This window comes from Netta rufina (assembly GCF_964035555.1).
Source record: "Netta rufina genome assembly, chromosome: 2".
Classification (NCBI taxonomy): Eukaryota; Metazoa; Chordata; class Aves; order Anseriformes; family Anatidae; genus Netta; species Netta rufina.
The window spans coordinates 94,598,888-94,619,540 of record NC_140124.1 but is presented as its reverse complement, the minus strand read 5'-3'; the positions used below and the strand labels follow the sequence as shown (position 1 = coordinate 94,619,540).

At 35.7% G+C, this 20,653-nt stretch overlaps 1 protein-coding gene across 1 annotated transcript in view; it reads right to left on the bottom strand.

Moving 5' to 3' along the window:
• Window positions 1-20,653, bottom strand: part of GABBR2 (gamma-aminobutyric acid type B receptor subunit 2) — a gene marked incomplete at both ends in the record, with an annotated part of 491,928 nt that overhangs the window by 175,283 nt on the left and 295,992 nt on the right. The window lies entirely within an intron of this gene.

Sequence of the window (20,653 nt, the reverse complement as noted above, 5' to 3'; positions counted from 1 at the left end):
CAGAACCGCTGTTTCCCATGTAGAGTGCCAACACTGAACTTCAGCTTGCTTTGCCTTGCTCTGCTGAACAGCTTCTGGCATGCAGCAGCCAATGAAATGCAGGTTTGTTATTTAAATGGAAAAGATTCTATAATTTAAATGGCTTAATCCAGGAGCCAGACTGTTTCTATAGATGTTTTCATACCTGAGCTGTAAAGGATACCAGTGTTGCAATTCATACAACTGTGGTGAAAGTGATTTCTACTTGTGCAACGGGTACAGAGGCGATGTCAACCTGCTGCATCAGGCAGACCAGGTCAGGGGCCAGATGGGCTATTTCTTCCCTGTGTAGCATACCCCCAGTCATTCTGGCAGATTTTGTAGCTGTTGTTTTATTCAAGGATAGCACACCAGGGGATTTCTGATGTTTTTTGTCTGTGTGTATGGAAGGTCAATGGAGAGTCCATGAATGTTTTATAGACTTTTCTGGACTAGCCATTAACAACATAGTTCGGTTCATGCTCCTATTCTCAAAATATTGAATCTCTCCACTGTTTTGACCGCCCTCCCTTCCCGCAGTTATACCAAACCTATCCTGTTTATATGACAATATACCTCAACTGTCACTAATAAAGCCAAGGAAGAACCTTCACTTGTGCCAAAATTTCAGATTTTGTTTTTAAATTGAAAAATATTTTATGAGACCAAGAGGACTGAGATGGAGATGAGGGGAGCAGATATCAAATGTACAGCTGCAGAACAGAGCTCACCAGTCAGGTAGGGGAGAAATGTCGAGCCCAGTGACCAGAAGGCACTGGGAAGTGCAGAGGGATGGTGGAAGGACAAGGACACAGCCTCAATAAGCTTTGTTACCAAAAGTTAAATCAGCTAACCCTGGAGAGACCAAAGCCTGGGAAACTGCCATTTAGATCCATAATCCATCAAAAAAATGGAATTTAGAAGACTTTTTATGTCGAGTTCTAAATCTTCTCATCTTCGGAGAGTTTATGTTCTTCAAAATTAATCAACAGTTTGGGGAATATCTCTACCATTTTGGAGTTTTTCATAAAAAAAAGAATCCAAATAATCCAGAAGTCCAAAGAATCGCAGGCCTTATTTGTCTGGGTCCCACCCCAATACAGCTATTAACTAACCAGAACTCAGTTTGTGATTTTGTCTATAAATCTGTCCTATTGAGTTGTCTAATTTTACATTAAATATATGGAAAATATAAATCGATTATCTAATTTTTATAATGTATTAAAAACTTTATTTTATTTATTTATTTATTTTTATTTTAACTCAGTGCATGATGTTCTCAGATGCATGATTTCCATTTCCTTTAATGGGTATTTCCAGACCTTAGTAGGCTTTTACAGAAAATGATGTAAAGCCTATAATGCTGAAAGATAGCTGCATTCAACTGAAAACAAACAAACAAACAAATAAAACCCTAAACCAAACTAAATACATTTTATGGTCTAGCTTGTACATTCTATGCTACCTTCAATACTTTACCCTGTTTTTGTGAAAGCCTGCCCACTGATTTTAATTAGAGAAATGGTGTAAGTCTGTTTTGAAGATATCCAATTTCCAGCCTCTCTTTTCTTAATAGAAGCTTCCTTCTATACACCCCACCCAAACCTTTCATTGAGTTTAAATACAAAATTACCTGCTATCTGAAACTCAATAATATGCTTAATTACCTAATTCCCATTCACTTCAAACAAATGATAATCATTTATTCTATACCTTGACCTAGAACACAGTGTAATTTAATAATCAAGAAAGCACTATACACATAATTTGGTGAAAAATCCATTTGAAGAATCTTGAATTTCTCTGCTTCTTGCCTGAGACATTTTCTTAGAGGAATCTGTGTATGACTAATTTTTTTCTACAAAGGAAAGAAAACAAACCCCTTGAAGATCATATCACACAGAGTTAACACAACTAATTTTTCTAAGGGCATGTCAGCTTAGATGATATTTTTCTAAAGTGATATTAATATAACTTGTATAGCAATCACAAATAAGAGAAAGAGGTTTAAATCCAGGTTTAAAAGGACTATTTCCAAATCAAGTTACAGTTTTCTCAAAATGTTTGGATTTGGGTGAAAATAAATCATGAATTAATTAAATCAACTTACTGTATAAATGTTTTTTTTTTTTTTCTTTTCTTGATAAAAATTAATCTTGCAACTTTATTTGATTTCCAAGTAAAAACAGAAAGTGAAAGAAAAAAAAAAGTTACACATTTAGGCCTCTTTCTCAGGTATTGGACAGTATTATGACATTTAGTAAAATTTAGTAAATTTTTACAAAAGTATTAGAAAAGTAAAATTATACTGCATAAGATTAAAAATTATATATTTATAGACAGTGTAGTATTTTTCACTGTAGAGTTGTGATTGACAGAATACTCTGTATTGATTGCAAATTAGATGAGAATGCTCTAAAATGAATTAAATCTTAACTTAATCTTAATTGTCCTTAGTAAAAAAAGATATATCTTGGGTTTTCTCAGCAAGGATACTTGGTTTTCATATTTACAGATTTCATTTTATTTGACTTACTCTTCAGCAATAGCAAAGTATTTCTATGAGATTTAAAGCGATTCATGGATGAAATTGGTGATTTAAACTTTATTATATGAGAAGTCACCATAGTTTTCAAACATACAGAACAGCAAACTGAACTGTATTTGATATACCTCACTAATTTTACTGTAATTAATTCTTCCCTTTCATAGCTACTACACTGTTTCCTAGTTAGAAGACTTGATGGGATTCAACTCTTTAATCTTACATGAGTATACTGCAGACTTCCATCTCTCAGCTAAATTGTCCAAGCTCCTTTTCAAGACATTGGGGAAAACAAGGACTTTTAGAGCATAATTTGTGTAGAGTACTGTAGACACATACTAAAGTAGAATAAATAGTAGAATTCATAGTAGAAATTTATGAAATTCCAGAAATTTCATTCTGGAAGTGTCTGTATCTCTCTCTCTTTACGGTGGACCAAGGCAACTTGCTCAGATGTAAATATTTGATCTTGGACAAATGAATCCCACATGCTGTGACAAAATGCATTTCAAAAAGTTTTTAAATGTTTCTGGAAAAGGTGGAGAACATTTAATCTTATTTTTAATAAAAGGGTTGACTTTCATCCCTAAAAGATGACTGTTTTTTTTTCTCTATTGGATACATTTTGGATTTGACCTTTTATGGGTGTCAGAAGCGAGAGATTTCATCTTCTTTTCTTTCAAAAGAAAGATGAATAAAAATAAACATAGATCTCATAAATTATTCCTTTCTTACACAGAGATTTACCATGCATAGTAGCAGAGCTTTGAGAAGAACAAGTGTTTGGAACATACATTTTTTGAAAAGGCCACGAAAGAAAACAATAACTGCTTAAAAAAATAATAAAAATAGTAATAATAAAACATTACTGTCAGTTACCCCATACTAACAGATCTGAGCACACAAACAACAGAAACTATGTTTAGTCAAAGATGACTGCTTTTGCATATAAATTTTTGGTCTTAGGCTATTTCTTAAAATTTCCTACCTTTTTAGCTAGCTTATTGGTTATCTTTTCCTGGTAATGGAGCATTTAAAGGCCAAAACTTGAAATACAAGTTAGGGAATTTCCACTTCTGTTTCCAGTTTTATTGGGCCAGGAAATTTAATGATGTGTTTTATCAAAGACCTAGGCACAAAGGTCAGACACAAATATGGGCAATTAACAGTGAAAATATATCCTAGAGCTAACCTAGTACTTTTCTGTGACAAGTAAGAGGAATTCTTGCTAACCCCATTCAGCCCCCTAGCTCAGTCACAAAAGCACTCTGACATACAGCAAATAAGAGTTTAAATTCCTCCAGAACAATAAGGGATCAAAATTAATCTCTCACACACTGCAGATGAATGCCCCAGCTCCTGGACTGTCATTTCGTGCTTTCTTTGTGGTAAATTAATTACTCAGCTATTCATAAATAGGAAAAAAAAAAAAAAAAAAAAAAAAAAAGCTCCAGGACAAAAGACTTAAAGAGATTTGCCTCATATATCAGAAGCAGTTCAGTAACTTCAGAATAAAGAAAGACCTTGGTGCCAATCTCTGCTCTACATGAAGTAGAAGATGGAACCAAATCTGAGTTATGCACCATCCATATGGGTACTCCGCCTGCTAGGTACACAGGTCTTGAACAAAGCCTCGCCTTACCAGATACCTTCTTGGAGCTTAAGCCACCCAGGAATGTGAGAAATCACCTAGTCTGTCCTGAGGTACTAGGTCTTAGTGTGCCCTGCTGTAGTTGAGCTGGGAGTTGCACATCTAGCAGACAAACACTGGTGTAAATATGGGCACACTGGGGATTTAGGATCAAGCAAGCATCTGAGGAACAGCCCTAAGGTTCTACTTTATAAAACCAATATAACAGGTAAAACAATTAAAATCTTTTTCAGTGGACTCCGTAATATTCAGTTACTGAATAAAACAAATTTATTGTCCAAACTCAGAATATAATTTTCACCTTGCAAGCACAGACAGTTTGGGTGCGTGTCAAAACAAACAGATGAACAAAACATTCAAAATGAGATATGATTTACTGTAAAGGCCCTTCTGTAAACACTAAACTCTATACATACATATCTTTTTCATTTGTACCTCTGTGACCACGCATTGTAGCAGACTTTCATATGCTTGGTGTATCTGCATTTCTTCAAGGAAATTAGGATTTGTACTTCATATGCTTTAAGAGCATATTTTCTGTCGTTGGGTACTTATTATTAAAAATAGTTCAAGGTTTCGATTGTATACAATGAGATCAAAGTAGGTTGCAAAACAATATCTTAAAAGTTAAAAATAGCTATAGCCTCAGATGAATATTTAAGTCATGCAAAATTAGGTCTCTCACATTGTCTGTCAGATTACAGGGTTGATTGTATGAGGTGCTAGAAGTCATGAATGCCTAATCAATTTAGTATTCCAGGATCTACTCAGAAGTTTGCTGGATCAGGCTCAGAGTTGACAACAGTACAACTAGACCATCTTCATAAAACACTGCTTAATTAAAGTATTTACATATACAGCAGTAATTCATCATACCATAAGCTATGGCTGATTAATACCAGTAAGCTGGTTTTAAAACATTGCACTCTCATTAAAATCAACAATAGGGCAGGGTTCCTAAAGGCTTGACCCACTTCCAATGCAATTTGACCCAATTCTATGTGATGCAGTTCCATTTATAGTTTATCTGTTGATTGGGTTTTATCCATCTAACAGATCAGCTATTGATTTCTACACAACAGCACAATTTACAGAATCATTCCAGATTAAAAGGGGAAAGATCTATTGTTCAGCTTTGTTTGTCCTTGGCCACCCCAACAGGATTAATTGTCTGACATCATTTTTAGTAGATAAAGGTTAGTTTGCTCTGAAAAAAAATGCAATGTGGATGGAATAACCTTCTTGGCAGGTTGTTGTACTGCCTAACTATCATGTAGAGTTACCCAATGATTTTGTTGACATTTAATTTAAATATTCCCGTACATCTTTATCTAGACTCATAATTATGGACTAGAGAAAAAAATCCTATCCTTGAGAATGGCAGCTAAATTGTAGTATAGGTAAAGAAACCTACTGTGTGTACAGAGCAGGAAGCTTTCCTCATGTTTTAAGCCTCTAAGGGGCACCCACATCTTTTTGTTTAGGTAATCAGTGGTAATTTCTTGAATAGCAATACACAAATCTCAGATATGGCAATTCTCAGCAAACTTTTAACATCTGAGAAAAAGGAATACATGGGAAAATATTCTGGTCAAAGCAGAAAGGAGTTTACCAGTATTTCAGGGACTGTGATTACTATTGGCCTTCTACAGAGACTGGAAAATGCAATTTGCATAATGGCAACAGAGGGCATGCTGTATGCTGTTGATGCTGGGTCTGTGACAACTGTATATGTACATCACTATTTTAAATACAAATTTAACCAACTGCAAAGTTAATATTACATTAAATTAGCATTAACTAACGATAATTAATAGAAATAATTGAACCTATTTTTCAAGGTTTTTTTTTGTTTGTTTGTTTTGTTTTGTTTTTCTTTTCAGTCCCACAGAGTTCATTTCTGGGAGGATACCAACAAAGATAAATATGAAAGAATTGATTGAGGGAAAACTCAGAGAAATCTGTAGTTTGTGTTTCCTCTCTTCCCATTCCGTACAGCCTTCCTGTTTCCATACTAATCAAGAAACTATTTGTAAATGCTAAGTGGCAAACCATTTGAATGAATTAGAGTAACATTATAAAAACATTTCAGCTCTGTGTTTCTGTCTCCATCCTGAGCAAAGTGGTTCAGGAACAGAAGTTCACTTCCTTAATACAAAGTGACTAAAAGCCACTCTCATGACCTAATCTTTCACCTAGTCAAAATTGGGTCTGTCAGCATAGAGTATTCCTGTCTCTTTATCTGGATCCTGAATAAGCTTACTTCAGCTACTTGTAACTTTTAAACTGCTAGATATTTTCAACATTAGTCATTCTATAATTTTAAGAATAGAAGGGAAAATTATTCCTGAGATTTAACCTTTAATCTTGTAATTGTTGACTTCTAAGTGCTTGGTTTACGACATGCAAATGTCAATTTTCTCTCTTTTGCTCTCTCTTTTTTTTTTTTCTTGTTTTTAATACTGGTTGCAAAGCCAAGAAGATGAAAGGAAAGCAAGCGAATGGAATATACCTACTCTTAAATAAAGAATTTCATAATATTTCACCCTATATTCATTCCAAATAACAAGAATATAAATGCCACCTGGAATGAATCCTGCTTGAATGAATGTAAATTACAGACAGTCATGAAATTAATTATACAGCAATAAAGGATGCTGCTGAGCCACTTTGACACCTGTTCTTTTAGTCTCCACATTAGTGAGCTGGTGAAAGTGAGAAGCAACAAGTACTGCTAGAGCTTAGAAAACAGCTTTTCTCTAAACATTCTTTACATCAGTAATTTGCTGATTTTCCTGAGCTGGGGCTCAGGAAAAGCACTGCAAATTCAGGGGCTGAAACAAGCATGATTTTAATGCATGCCAAGAGTGCATGGATGGCTGAATCTGCTGGAAAAGTGCAGCACACATTTCTTCTAGTGTTTGCTGCCCAGCACAAGGAAGTATGCATGTAGATTGTGAAGGCTGAAGTTATCCTTCCAATAACTCTGCCTGTGCTCCTATGGGGTATGAAGTCCTGCCAGGGGTACTAGCTGAACTGCAAAAACTTTTTTTTCTTCCTACTTCTCTGTCCATGCAGGAGCAGCCAAGATTTTGCTAAATGGGAGAGCCTGAGGCCAATAACCACAAATAAATTGAACCTGGCAGATCATTTAACATAAACTTTTATTCCTTTTAGGATCTCACACTAAGAAAGTCTCAACACAAAATTCCACTAGGCAGAGGTGGGGAACTTTGCAATGCTACTACCTAGACAATTTTTCTTCTTTAATTCAGTAAAATAGAAAAAAAAAATATTCTGGCAGGAAGATCTCCTTTGTCAGTCACAGCAAATGTTTAAGGGGAGAACAACTTGCAAAACTGCTTAGATGTTCAAGTTTTCAGTTAAAAAGCTGAGGGAGACATTTTTCTCTTGGTAATTCATCTTACAAACAATTAGGGTTAGGATTTGCTCCATTTGGGAAGAATCCACTTCGGGTAGCATTTTCAAAATGCTGAACTGATTTAGAAATATGTGTCTTATGTCTTAGTTGGATTTCCCCTTCAAATATTATCTTGGATATTTCTTACATTTATTCAGGCTCTTCCTTAAATGTAGCTAGATCTGAGACAGCTAAAAAACCACCCTTGAATTTTGGTTAAAAAAATTACTAAAATATGACTCAATATGGGAAAACAGGATCATAAGTCCAATTTGAGCCCAGAGGAGGGATAGAATATTTACCTGCTGATCCAGGGCATTAGCAGGATGCTCTATATCCATAGGGCACATGTACATGTTTTTGTGGCATACAATCTCAGATTCCTTCCCAGACCACATGCTTCTATAAACACTACTAATTTCAGAGCCAGCCCACAGTTGGAGTTACCTGCACCAGTAATTTTAGCCATCACAGTACATCATCAACTGGCCTAAAGCTGCAAGAGTCTTGGGAGGTTTTCAGTGATTAAAACAGGCCCACAGTGCTGAAAAATGAACCTGTAGCACACAGGCAACAATCTAGCATTTGGCTGCAGGTTATCACTTGGAATGTCAGCTGAATTTATCAAACCTGGGATATGAGAAGTTAAACAGCTTCTGGTGATCTATAGCTTCTGTATGTATTTGCAAACTTAAATCCAACTTAACATTTTCCAGGTGTGAAAATTCATGAATGATTTTTCAAAAATTTTGCTCTCTTCTCTAAATTCAAAAAGCCCTTCATGTATTTACTGACCTTTGTGATTCATACTTTGGGGGCCTTTCATAGTCTTTCCCTTTTGAGGGGGAAGCATAGACTAAATATGTGAACAACTTCCTCCTTTTTATCAGGCCCCATGCCATTTACTAATACAGCACAACGTTCGCCTGCTGTCACATCATACTGCCACAACCATGCTCCAAATGTCACATTAGCAAAGTCAGGTTAAAATCACTTTGTGTTATAACATTTTCCGCACTGACCTTTTGAAGGGCCAGAGTGAGAGGAAGGCTTAGCTCCTATTGCTCTGAGTGGGAAGCCTCTGCAATTTTCTCTTCTAAATGCAAGAAGCACATGCTTTGTATTTAAGAACCTGTTGTAATTGTTACATCCTCACTATCCACCCAACTTTCTGGGTGGATTTTTCAAGCATGCTTGTAAAAAAAGTGAAATTGATTGCTCAAGGATATGGGTCCTTTTGTACATAAGACATCTTGTTCTTTCCAATATGAGGGTCAAGGAGCACAAATGGAAACAGCTCAGGAATCTGCTTCTCCTGATGCTGTCAGCTTTCCATTTTAACACAGTTCAGGACAGAATGTGGAGCTATTTGCCTCACAAGGCTTACGAATTACCTGACCTTTTTAGATGAGAGCAGGGGATCTGTATTACTAATTTGGGAACTATAGCATACTTTTAAATGAGGCAAGGGTCAACCATGACTTTATGATAGATAGGAATATGTTTCCTTGTCCATAGGGACAAGCTATCCAGCCTGCTCAGTGTAAAATATGTTGTGCAGCTGTACAGGATCATTTTAGGGGAGACCCTTTCAGGAAGGTATTTCTCTTTTCCTTTTTCTTCAAACTAGCCCTTATGCATAGCCCTAAATGTTCCAGCCATGGACAGGGAGGCTGTGACAGAACCTTCCGTGTCAAGGGGGGGTTCTGAGCACCCCTACTGGGACCAGACAAGTGCCGTATCTGGTACAATACAAGGAAAATGTTTACTATACATATACATTCCTACGCAAGGGATTAACCATCAAAGATTGCATATGGTCTTCCAAGGAGAAACATGGCCTGAATTCGATGTGCAGAAAGCAGCTTAAGGAGGAAATGTGTCCATTGTATGGACATTAAAGAAAGCAGAGAGGACTATGCTGGTGAGATAGTGAGGTAACAAACAGCTTTGTGTCAGTAGTCAGGGATCATATAAAGTAGCATTTAGCTCTAAATCACGGTTCCCTATTCCCGCCTGACCCTGTTTGTTACGTACATGGCATTAATTTGATATATTTTTTATTCTGGCAGTAGTTTAACAAACTGACTGTTAAATTTTCTGTGGTGAAATCAGTTTTTTAAAGGCTGATGTGCTAGATATATCTAATGAATTAGTTTACTTACAAAGAACTCATCCACCGCCTGCCGTAGTCATTTAAGGAAATATATGCACTCCAGCTGAAGATAAAAAATACCAAGATGGCTGGAATTGTAAGAAAATATTTTTCTTAACAACCCACACTCATGTTCTCCTTTTGGTTTCAATTTCTGAATCAATAACTCAAGAGTAAGATAACTATGACTCAGCCTCTTCCTCTCTGGGGACAAGGGGGAGTTTGAGTCCATGGTAGGCTTTTTTTTAGGATGTTTTTCCTAAATCCTAAATGTCTATGCTTTTTTTGACTCCCAGAGCCTGCAAGGGGGAATTTGGAAAATGAGCTTACTCTGTGAGCTTACAGTGACAACAAAGGGTCTATACTGCCACTGGGAATAAAGGAATTGAAAGTTAATATTTCCTGAACTGGCATCCCCGCTTAGTTTCTTTTGAAAGGGTGTATGTGTGATAAATTTCTGTTCAAACAAGTCAGCAAAATTCACTGAATAAAGAGATGCTTATCAGGGAAGTAAAACAAATTTAATATAACCATTTTAAGTAATGTGATTCAACTCAGAAAATGACACCTATCCTGTTGCAGAGTATTATTTAAAGTTGGACATTCAGAAACAAAAGGGTAGAGAAGTTTGTCTCCTCCTAAATCTGTTGTTTACATATGCTCATTTTATAGTACCATGTTTACAGAATCAGTCTTTAATTCCTCTACTAGACTGCAGTGATGATGTATGGAAACAGATTGTTGTTCCAGAAACAAGAAATTTCAGCTTAGAGGACAAGGGGCCGATACAATGACTGCATGACCATCTATATTTGGAACTGAATTAGTACATACACACATTAGTACCTGACAGAACAAAAATGAAGAATGATTAGTTTGCAGAAAGGGGGACTAGTAAATTTTAAATGGAATTTAATCTTTCCACACCCTTTATACAAAGCTGATATCTGGATTAATAGTGTTCCTGTGCTGTCAATGTTTCGGTATCAATGTCTGTATGACTTCTGTATGATTCACAACTGTTTTTGATCACCTACACAGAGAACAAACCCATCTTCACTATTTTTTAAAGTGTTTCTTGTTCATCTTCCTTATCTGTAATAGGTTTAACTCTCACAGTGATTTTGTTTTCTCCTAGCACTATGATAATATTGCCTACAATCCCAGAACTAGCTCTCTAAAAGAAATTTTTGTCAAAAATTCTTTGTTATAAAATTCCATTAAGTCAGAGAACCTGTCAGATGTTATAAACTTATCTCAGTATGTCTATCCTACAACTGCACAAATCTTTACATGCTGGGGTGATTTATTATTAAATAATGTTTTGCTTTTGTTTGTTCAGATGCTATAATGTCAAATAATAAATCTATGCACTTCTAGTGACCCAGATAAATTTTCTTTTCTTTTCTTCTATTCATTAATAATTAAAGTTGTTCTATCTCATGGGTTAGTATTCATGGGGAATATTTGAACTACAGGTATGGTGTCATTGATGGTGTCATTGCAACAGACCACATTCTCTATTAATTATATCAAATGAAGGATTTTCCCGCATTATATACCAGAGTCTGATGGATTTCTCAGAAATCTTCTGGCTCTTTTTATCCCCTGAAGAAATTTTATTACAACTGCTTTCAGAAAAAGTGAACCTCTCCAAGATGCCAACAGGAGAGAGGTTAGGAGTCTGAATACTGATAGAAAAGAAAAGAAAAGAAAAGAAAAGAAAAGAAAAGAAAAGAAAAGAAAAGAAAAGAAAAGAAAAGAAAAGAAAAGAAAAGAAAAGAAAAGAAAAGAAAAGAAAAGAAAAGAAAAGAAAAGAAAAGAAAAGAAAAGAAAAGAAAAGAAAAGAGAAAAGAAAAGAGAAAAGAAAAGAAAAGGAAAAGAAAAGAAAAGAAAAGAAAAGAAAAGAAAAGAAAAGAAAAGAAAAGAAAAGAAAAGAAAAGAAAAGAAAAGAAAAGAAAAGAAAAGAAAAGAAAAGAAAAGAAAAGAAAAGAAAAGAAAAGAAAAGAAAAGAAAAGAAAAGTTTAAGTTACAGTACAAATAGGAGAGCTCTGCAGGAGACATTTGACAATTCTTTCAGGTCTTTCTCATCTGCTGTTTCTTTACAGTTTGATAATTTCTGGTAACTTTTTGGAACTGGATATGTCAAACTTTTGTAGAGATAAATTATTGTAAAATTATTTTCTGTTGTTTTCCAGCCTTTTTTTTTCTTTGCTGATGGCTTTGAAATGTAGTCTTTTTCACTGTTATTTAAGAAAGTGCCTGAGACACTTTTGTACAAAACAGGGACAGAGACCCATCAGTTCCTATGAAACTCTTTGTACCTCAGAGTATACCAGATGAACTGATGTGGAATCCTATGAAAACTACAGCTATTTCTATAATGCCCGTACTTGTCACAATAATAATTACTTGCACAGTCCCAATCATCTCTCGGGGGATGAACTGCTCCATAAAACCTTGTACAGGCACACATACACACAGATAAATAGGTCTCTCCTGCTTCTCACACAGGCCTTCTTCTCTTGCCTGAGGGCAAAGAGTTAAACCAATTCTTTCTAACTATTCTGTGCTGCTTACTACAACTTTGGGTTACAGAGTACCCAGCTACTCTAAAACTTCTTCACACAAATGCTGATGGCTGCAAAGCCGTGGTCTCCCAGAGCTCTATTCCCAAATGCTACCAAGTTGCTTGTTTTGCTCGTTGGTATATTTCCAGTTCATAGCCATATTGTTGTTGCTGCACTGACAGCAGCACCCAAGCTTCCTAGTTTAAAAGCGAGCTCAAATAAAACAAAATAAGCTGCTGTGACAACCAGTGGCTGCAGTATTGGCATATCCTTCCTGTATATCCTCTCTGGCCCTGGAATTTACATCCATGGAATATGATTTGTTTCAAACAAGGTGACTCTGGCAACTCCACACACTTAATCCCTTTAATCTTTCTTTTTGCCCTAAGACCCCAAACAATTTCTGTAGCTCTTATCTGTCTTTTCTCCAGTTTGACAGTTCTCCTGCAGAATTTGGATACCTGAATCTCAAGATAATATTCCATGTTTACATATAAAAATTAAAATAAGTAAACAAATAAATAAATAAAAGTAAATTATTCTGAAAGAACAGGTTACAAGAGGAACAACTAGAACAGGGGAAAAAATATTTCTGATAGTATTTAGGGAAGAAAAAGAGAAAATTAACAGGAAATGTATCCAAAAAATCATAGAACAGATAAAAAAACAGCTAGAAACAATATCTTTTATGTTGTCATCCAACAGAGGAATGTTACAAAGGTGTGGCAGTGCTGACAACAAAATGACAGATGAAGTTCAGTGCTAGTAAGATACAAAGCAACATATAAGAGAAAAATAATGGCAGGTATATGTACAAAGTGGTTGGTACTGATAAGCAACAAGTGAATAGCACCCAGGATGAGACCCTAGGCTTACTGTGTCTGGGTCTTTAAAAATATCACATCTGTGCTCACTGGTGGCCAAAGAGGCAAGGAGAGGTTGAATGTGGTAGGACAGAATATTGGAAAAATAGTTAAAAACAAAATGAAAAGGTTACTCTGTGGTTTGATGTATAGTAATGGATATTTTAATGTTATATGTGGCTTTCATTATGCAATCACAAAAACGGTATAAGAGTACCAGAAGAGGTATGGGATTATTAGAATTACAGAACAGCTTTTATACATGTATAAGGAAAAAATAAGTGAATGGCAAAAGCTTTCCTTTCTAAACAAGAGTTATTGATGAGAAAGATCTGTAAAACATGAATGGTATAGAAAAAAGTGAATAATGCACAATTATTCACCACTTCTCACACAACAAGAACAGGGTATGCCCAATGAATCGTGAGATAGATGGTTTGAAACAAACAAACAAACAGATGGAAGAGCTTTAATCATTCCATGCATAATTATTTTTGTGAAGCTCATTGCAACTGGATGTGTTGAAGGCCAAACTTATAAACATATTAATGCAAGATACGACAAATTGGTAGAGGATAAATCCATGAAGAAGCATTAAACCAGATAGTCCAAAGACAGCCTCCAATTCAAAAAGTGATGAAGATGCTGGCCTTTGGAAACTGGGAGGTTATAACTGAGAAACAATTATTCTATATACGCCTGCTTTTGTGCGTATGCCCATAGCTGACATACACAATATCCTTCTCTCCTGGGCACTGTCAAGTGGATACTGACCTAGACAGAGCTTGTCATCTGACCCAATACTGTAATGCTTCATGAACCAGACATACAATTAATTCTCCAAACAGAGAATCAAGTACTACAGCATTAGGCAATTGAGCCACCAAAATATCTACACTTCAAATTCCACACCTTATTGTACAGACATGGGAAAAGTTACGTTTTCTATTTAGGGTTTTCAGAGAGTAAATGGTCTCTTATGATAGATTACTTAATTATCAGTGTCCTTTTTTTTTTTTTTTTTTTTAAGTATGTGCATGTTGGGGGAAAAACATCTTTCAAGAACTGACTGGAAGTCACTTCTTTAAATGCTTCAGCAAAGAGGAGACACAGCACTTCCCTTCCCTAGTAGCTATTTAAATAAATGGTTAGAAGAGTCATCATGCTTGGGAAATCCCATGTTTAATTCATGTTCTGCATGAGAGGACTGAAATGTTTACCTCTTTCTATTCATGTCTATGGGCTATCCATTTGTCTGTACATTGACTCTCACTTTTTGTCCTGCTAAAAATATTGCAGCAAAAAATTCAGGACTGGTGGACCAGAAAACAGAGGGACAGAAGGCCTAGCACTATATTAACTATTACAGTTATGATTCTCAGTTGGATGAGGGATCCTCACCTCTTCTCCAGCCCTGGCCCCAAAGATTACTTGAGAAATTTATATTCAAATAATACAGTAGATCTAAACAAAACAAAACATAATACAGATGCTAGAAGAGGAACCAAATCTGTTTTCTCCTCACAAATCACCTAAACAGTCTACAGTTTCATGTTTATCCTGTCTTTTACTAGAAACTATTCAAAGAAATACAACTGGTATTAGTAGTAGACAGGTACTAGTAAATAGATGGGTATTTGTAAATTGTGTGTCAGAATCACATAGCATACACTGCAGATGAGCAATAGCTCAAAATTATATACAGTATTTCTAGCAGGGGAGTCAAGATGTATAAAAAGTCATCTGTTTGTCACCAGGTACAATGAAAACACCTATGACACTTTAGAGGTCTGTTCAACTTGTTCTTCAAAGGTTTCAATGGTAGCAATATTATGATCCCTTCCGAGTTTAAATATCCTTCTCATTAGAAAGTCTTTCCTAATATGTGGCTTAAATATCTACTGATACTATTTAAATCCCTTGCTTCTCAGCCAGACGATGAGACGACAAGACAATTTTTTCTATTTTTAGCAGAACTGTCATATGTTTTGACCATCATGTCTCCTCTTTATGCAACCTAGATATTTTGCTTTTTCTGATGAGGTATGTTTTTAATCCTGTCATCTTTATACATTTTTCTTGAGTCATCCCTGGACACAGTAGTTAGCTGTAGACTTTTGGCACTGGCTACAGTAGAAGTATGCTATTATTTATAGATCCCAAAAACAAAATTTTTATTTTTCTTCTATGTTGTTTTGCTTATTCATATTCAGCCTGTGGCCCACTGTAACCCCTGCCTCCTCTTACATATAACTATGGCCTGGTGAGTGTTCCCCATTTTTTATTTACCTAGCGTATTATTCCCAATGTAGCACCAGGCACTTGACCTAAATAAACAGATTTCTTTTTTTTTTTTTTTTTTTTCATGATTATTTCTTCAATATGTTAATAAGTTTTTGAATGCTTGTCTAGTTCCCCTGGAGCTTGCTGGCTGTCCCAGGGACCACTGTGCATTTGATAACTACACATTGTAGTTCATCTTCCTAACCAGTGAAGACAACATTCAGTGACTCCAGATTTAAGGCACATCCTTTCAGGACTCTCCTTGCTATATCTCTCCATTTTAGGAGGCTATTCTTTTCATGAAAATGAGACTCAGTTTTGTGAACACCCTGTAGCTACACATAGACAGTACTCTCCTAAATTGCTTAAGTGTCACTGGCAGCAAAAGAGCGAAGTGGTATTGCACAGAGGCAGTGTGACTGAAGCACAATGCCTAAAATTTTTGAATCATCCTGCTAAATGACCAGATTTAAGACAAGAGAGCACCAGTGTGGCTTTGTATACCACAGTTCTACCAGGATGAACTGGTATTGAAACATTTGACAGTATGTTGAAAACTATTTTTTAAGAAGGATTTCAATTAGAAGGGACCTATTAAAAGTTTTCATGTTGTCACAACTAATGGCCTTGGAGCTGAAAAAAAGTTACTGTCTATGCATTTGCATGTGGTTTGTTAGAAAATTGCTACTGCTCATTCTGTAACTGTTTATTGGTCTTCAACAGGATGTACTGATCACTAATATAAAAAATTAGTAGTCAGAAAGACATGAATGGCCACAATATAACTACACTGCTTCTGATATGCAGATATAGTGGAGTTGATACTCCATTTCTTAGGTACACCTAAGATTTAGTTCACCAAACAAAGTTTTTTGATTGCAAGTAAAGCACTCCGGTAAGGATGTCAGAAGCAAATTTTCCCATTTCCTTAATTTATTCCTTTTTTGCATGCAAAATGATTCTTTAAGGATAGAGTTATCTTTTCCATAAGGATCCAGCTGTATTTACTACCCAGAATAAACAAAACTCAAATTGTTTTACGTCCTTATTGTTACATGAAACTAGTGAGTCTTTAAATTTCACTATTCGCATTCTGATCAGCAAACAAAATTCTGTATTCCTTTATTTACTTTTCCCCAAAATTCATATCTGACTATTCAAAGGTGATCCTTAATCTCAGGGTGAAAGGGGGAGGGAGAGGAGGGAAGGAGTGTGACACAGCCATTGTTAAGCATTTTATTCTCATTTTGTACATATGCTGCTGAGATAGAGAAATCTGAACCCACTGATTCTGGATATTTACCACCACAGACTCTGTATATTTGACATGATACATCTCAAACTTGATTTTTCAGAATTTTAACTGAATATTTTGTGTCTGTTGGATTATATTCTTTCAACATTATTCATAGAACGAAAATCCACAAACTGGTTCTGCAGGATATATATTAGGCAGTATACCATAAATATAAAAAATATTGAAAGGCAGTTAGTCTCATTATTTATATGAATTCTTATGGGAGCAGGAACCCAAAGTAGTTTGACTGCTGAATTGTATTTAAAATAATAGAAGAAAACTTTTCCAGAATTGAATTGATACCCCTGGAGAACAAGGTGTTGTATCTGTAGGTGATTCTGGAGAATTGCTAATGTTTCCTTCATTGAAATGGTTGTGGACACCAGACAAGTCAGAAGTGAGTAGATGAACACAGTCTCCATGAAAGCAATCCTGGAATCTCATGTACCTTGTTCTTAAATACAAAATAGACATTTGTTTATTTGTATCTGTTGAATAAAGAATAACCTACGGCTTTTACTGTAGAAAATCAGTAATGGCTTTTCTAAGAAAACCAATGGTCTTAAAAACATAGCCTACTTCTTAGACTACTGCCTGGCTTTTGAGTTGAAACTCTTGAATTCTTTGACCTTTTCTTCCCAAAAGCACACAGCAGGTAACCATCCTTCTGTCTTCAAGTTTTCTCAATATGAAGTACCCCAAATGTTTCCTCCTACCTACAAGAACCACGATTTATATACATTTCAATGCTGTCTGTTTTCAATTCAGCTTTGCTTTTTTAGTATATTTTTACTCTTTTACTTTTTTATTCAGCTTTACTTTTCCTTTCCAATCTATTCTAGCACCAAAGTCTTAGGACCAAAGTCAATAGGAAAATGTCTGAAAGCAAGGCGCTTTTTAGGCTCCAGTCTGATGAATCAGCAATGATCTACCACAGTGAAGCACTCTGAAGAATGGGTATGTATCTGTCCTTGCAGCTTCCTGTATCACTGCAATCTTCAGTCCCAGTTTTGCAGCTTCCTTCCCAGTCTCCTGATATGCACATAACAGTTGCCAGGATCCTCTACGAGCTTACAGTTGCCAGGATCCTCTTTCAGCTTCCACTAGCCAAAAGATTTTGGCCCATCTACTCCAACTACATGTTTGACAACGACAATAGTCCTTTAATGGCACCAGTGGAAAAATTGCTTCATTCAGAAAGATGCCAACTTTCAAAAATTACATGGATATTTGATCTAGACTGGCAGACTGATCTTTATTTGTCAGTAAGGTAGGAGAACAAAATGCTGTTACATGTGCTTTGTGTTCTCTGCTGAATACTAAATCATTCCTGAGTGATATTCACAATCTATACAGCAGTAAGTAGTTTGGTCACAACTATCCCTGGCACCATCTGTTTGAACACTTGCAAAACTAACAGAAGCTGAAAAAACGGAAATGACTAGCATGAGTTTGGGAAAAATTACGTCTACCTCCAAAATTAAGGCAGCTATTCAAAATCTCATTACAGTGTACCGCAGTTACCCTCTGAACCCTCATGGCTGTTTTCCCTTGCCTCTGGCAGATGTCATTGTCTGCTTTTCCAAAGCCAAAATGTTTGCACATAATCTCATTAACACAAAGGTTTCCAGCAAAGATTTTGTGTTAAGGACACCTGGACAACTTTCTCTTTTCAACAGTTTGTCAAGCAGTTTGCAACATGGAGGCTTTCTTTTTCCAGGGAAACATCAAATCATTTCAGTTTGAGCTCTGCCCTTTGAACCTGGGAAAAATGTCTTGCTCACTGCCTGTCCTTCTCAGTTTTGTACCATTCTGCCTTTTAAGCTCTTGTTAGAGTTGTCAGGCACTGTCTGTCCAATACTGCAGGAAACAGAAATTGAAGCTCCTGAGTCCACCACAAACTGAGTTGTTTTTCTGCTCTGGCAAATGAGGAATAGAGTTTCTGGCCAAGAAATCCTACTTCTCGTATATGATTACCTACTTACTTGTTTTATTTTTCTGCATTGATTTATTGGTGATAATTGTGTGTTTTCATTCAAGCCATTAATAAAACTATAAACCATTGCAGATGAAGAAATGACTGTGGAAGTGCAGAACACTGATACTGATGATTCCCAGTTACATTTGGATAATAAGCTACTAATGCATTTAATATATGTTATACACTGTTAACACTAATCTCATAAAAATAATAATTAAAAAAAGACATCTTTGATGTTGTCTTTTCTTTTCCTAGAAATCATGATGATTTGTATCACAGTTCATAAAAAAAATGTTAATGAATTAGATATATATCTATCTCAAGCCTGATAGCACCTAACAGCTATAATTGCAAAGGAAAAGCCCATTTACCAATTTAAGTACTGGATTTAATTAGCTTCTTTCCATTATTTGGATCTGCTCCAATAGTCCAAGATTTATTAAAAGTTAATGTGAATGTTTTGGAAAGCTTTCCTACCAATGTTTTATAGATTCTTTTTTAAAAATTACAATTTCTACAGGTATTTTCTACAACTATGCCATAGGTATAATAGCCATGTATTAAAACTGTAACAATGAAAGAGGAAAAGAAAATTAAAAAAAATAATAATAATCTGTTAATAGCTGGAATATCATTTCTAGTTTAAAAAAAAAAAAGTGTTTTTTCCCTATTGTTTGTTTCTTATTGTGAATATCATTCCTTATTTCAATTTCTCATATTTTTTTACATTGTTTTCATTTCCCAAATTTTAGTGACAACAAAATTTAAAACAGAATTCAGATGTGTTGATGGACTATTGCTTGTGCAAGAGATAATCCAGCCCTTCTTCTGCATTTCTCCATAGGATGCGTGGGTTATAATGAAAACAAGTAGGCTTTTTTCCTGTAGGTTGATGGGAAACATTTGGTTGATGATCAAAATCCTGGGTATGGGCCTGAAGCAGTTCTGAAACAGCCATTATGTAATGGCAAGGAATTATAAAATGGGCAGCTGTCTCCTCTGTTCTTATTGACCCAACAGTACTTCAACTGATCGTAAAGCCATTGGTGCTAAATAGCATCTGTTGCAAAACTGGAAAACATTATAAAGAAACTCAGATTTCAAAGGCTGGCAATAGAAGTCTGTCTAAAATTAGCTATCCAGGTCTTCAGTTGCTCCTCTAGATTAGTTCAGAAGATGCATGTCTCACCTCCCCATGATCCCCTATCACATCATTAATACACAGAGGGAATGTGCCAAACTTCCTCCTCACTTGGATGCTCTAGCAGGGTGCAGCTGCCTTTGGCAGAATGCACAGGGCCTCCTTCAGACTTCTGAGGAATAAACACCTTTTGTAAAATCCTCTTGTAATATTTACTCATGATTCTTTCATGTTGCTGTAAATATTACTATTATGAAAAAATGGGAGGAAGGAGAGAAGCAGAGGAAGCAATAAATATTTATCATCAGTGTTGAGCAGTGATTTCTAAATTATATTATCATGAGATGGCGTCTGCAAAATTTTAGTGGGTAGAAATGCTTCAGGGAACATCAGTTAATAGCATCAGTTGTAGATGTGAAGACAAGAACAATCCTTAAGATTGCTTTTGTAAATTAGAATGAGTAACAAATCCCCTCAAGTACATTGCTGTTCATTAATAATAATGCCCATACAGCAGACAATTTCTGCTCAAAGGATGAGCCTTTGAAATTGGTCAGCAAGATTATGTTTAAAGTGATCTCCTAAACAGAAAGAGTGAGCCTCTTTCTTGTGCACTGCCTGAGAAGGATTTGCCATCTCCATTTCTCACTACTGCTCTCACAAGACCACAAATATGTAATTATTTCCAGCTTTATCTCAGTCTCAGACTAGGAATAAAAACAATAATT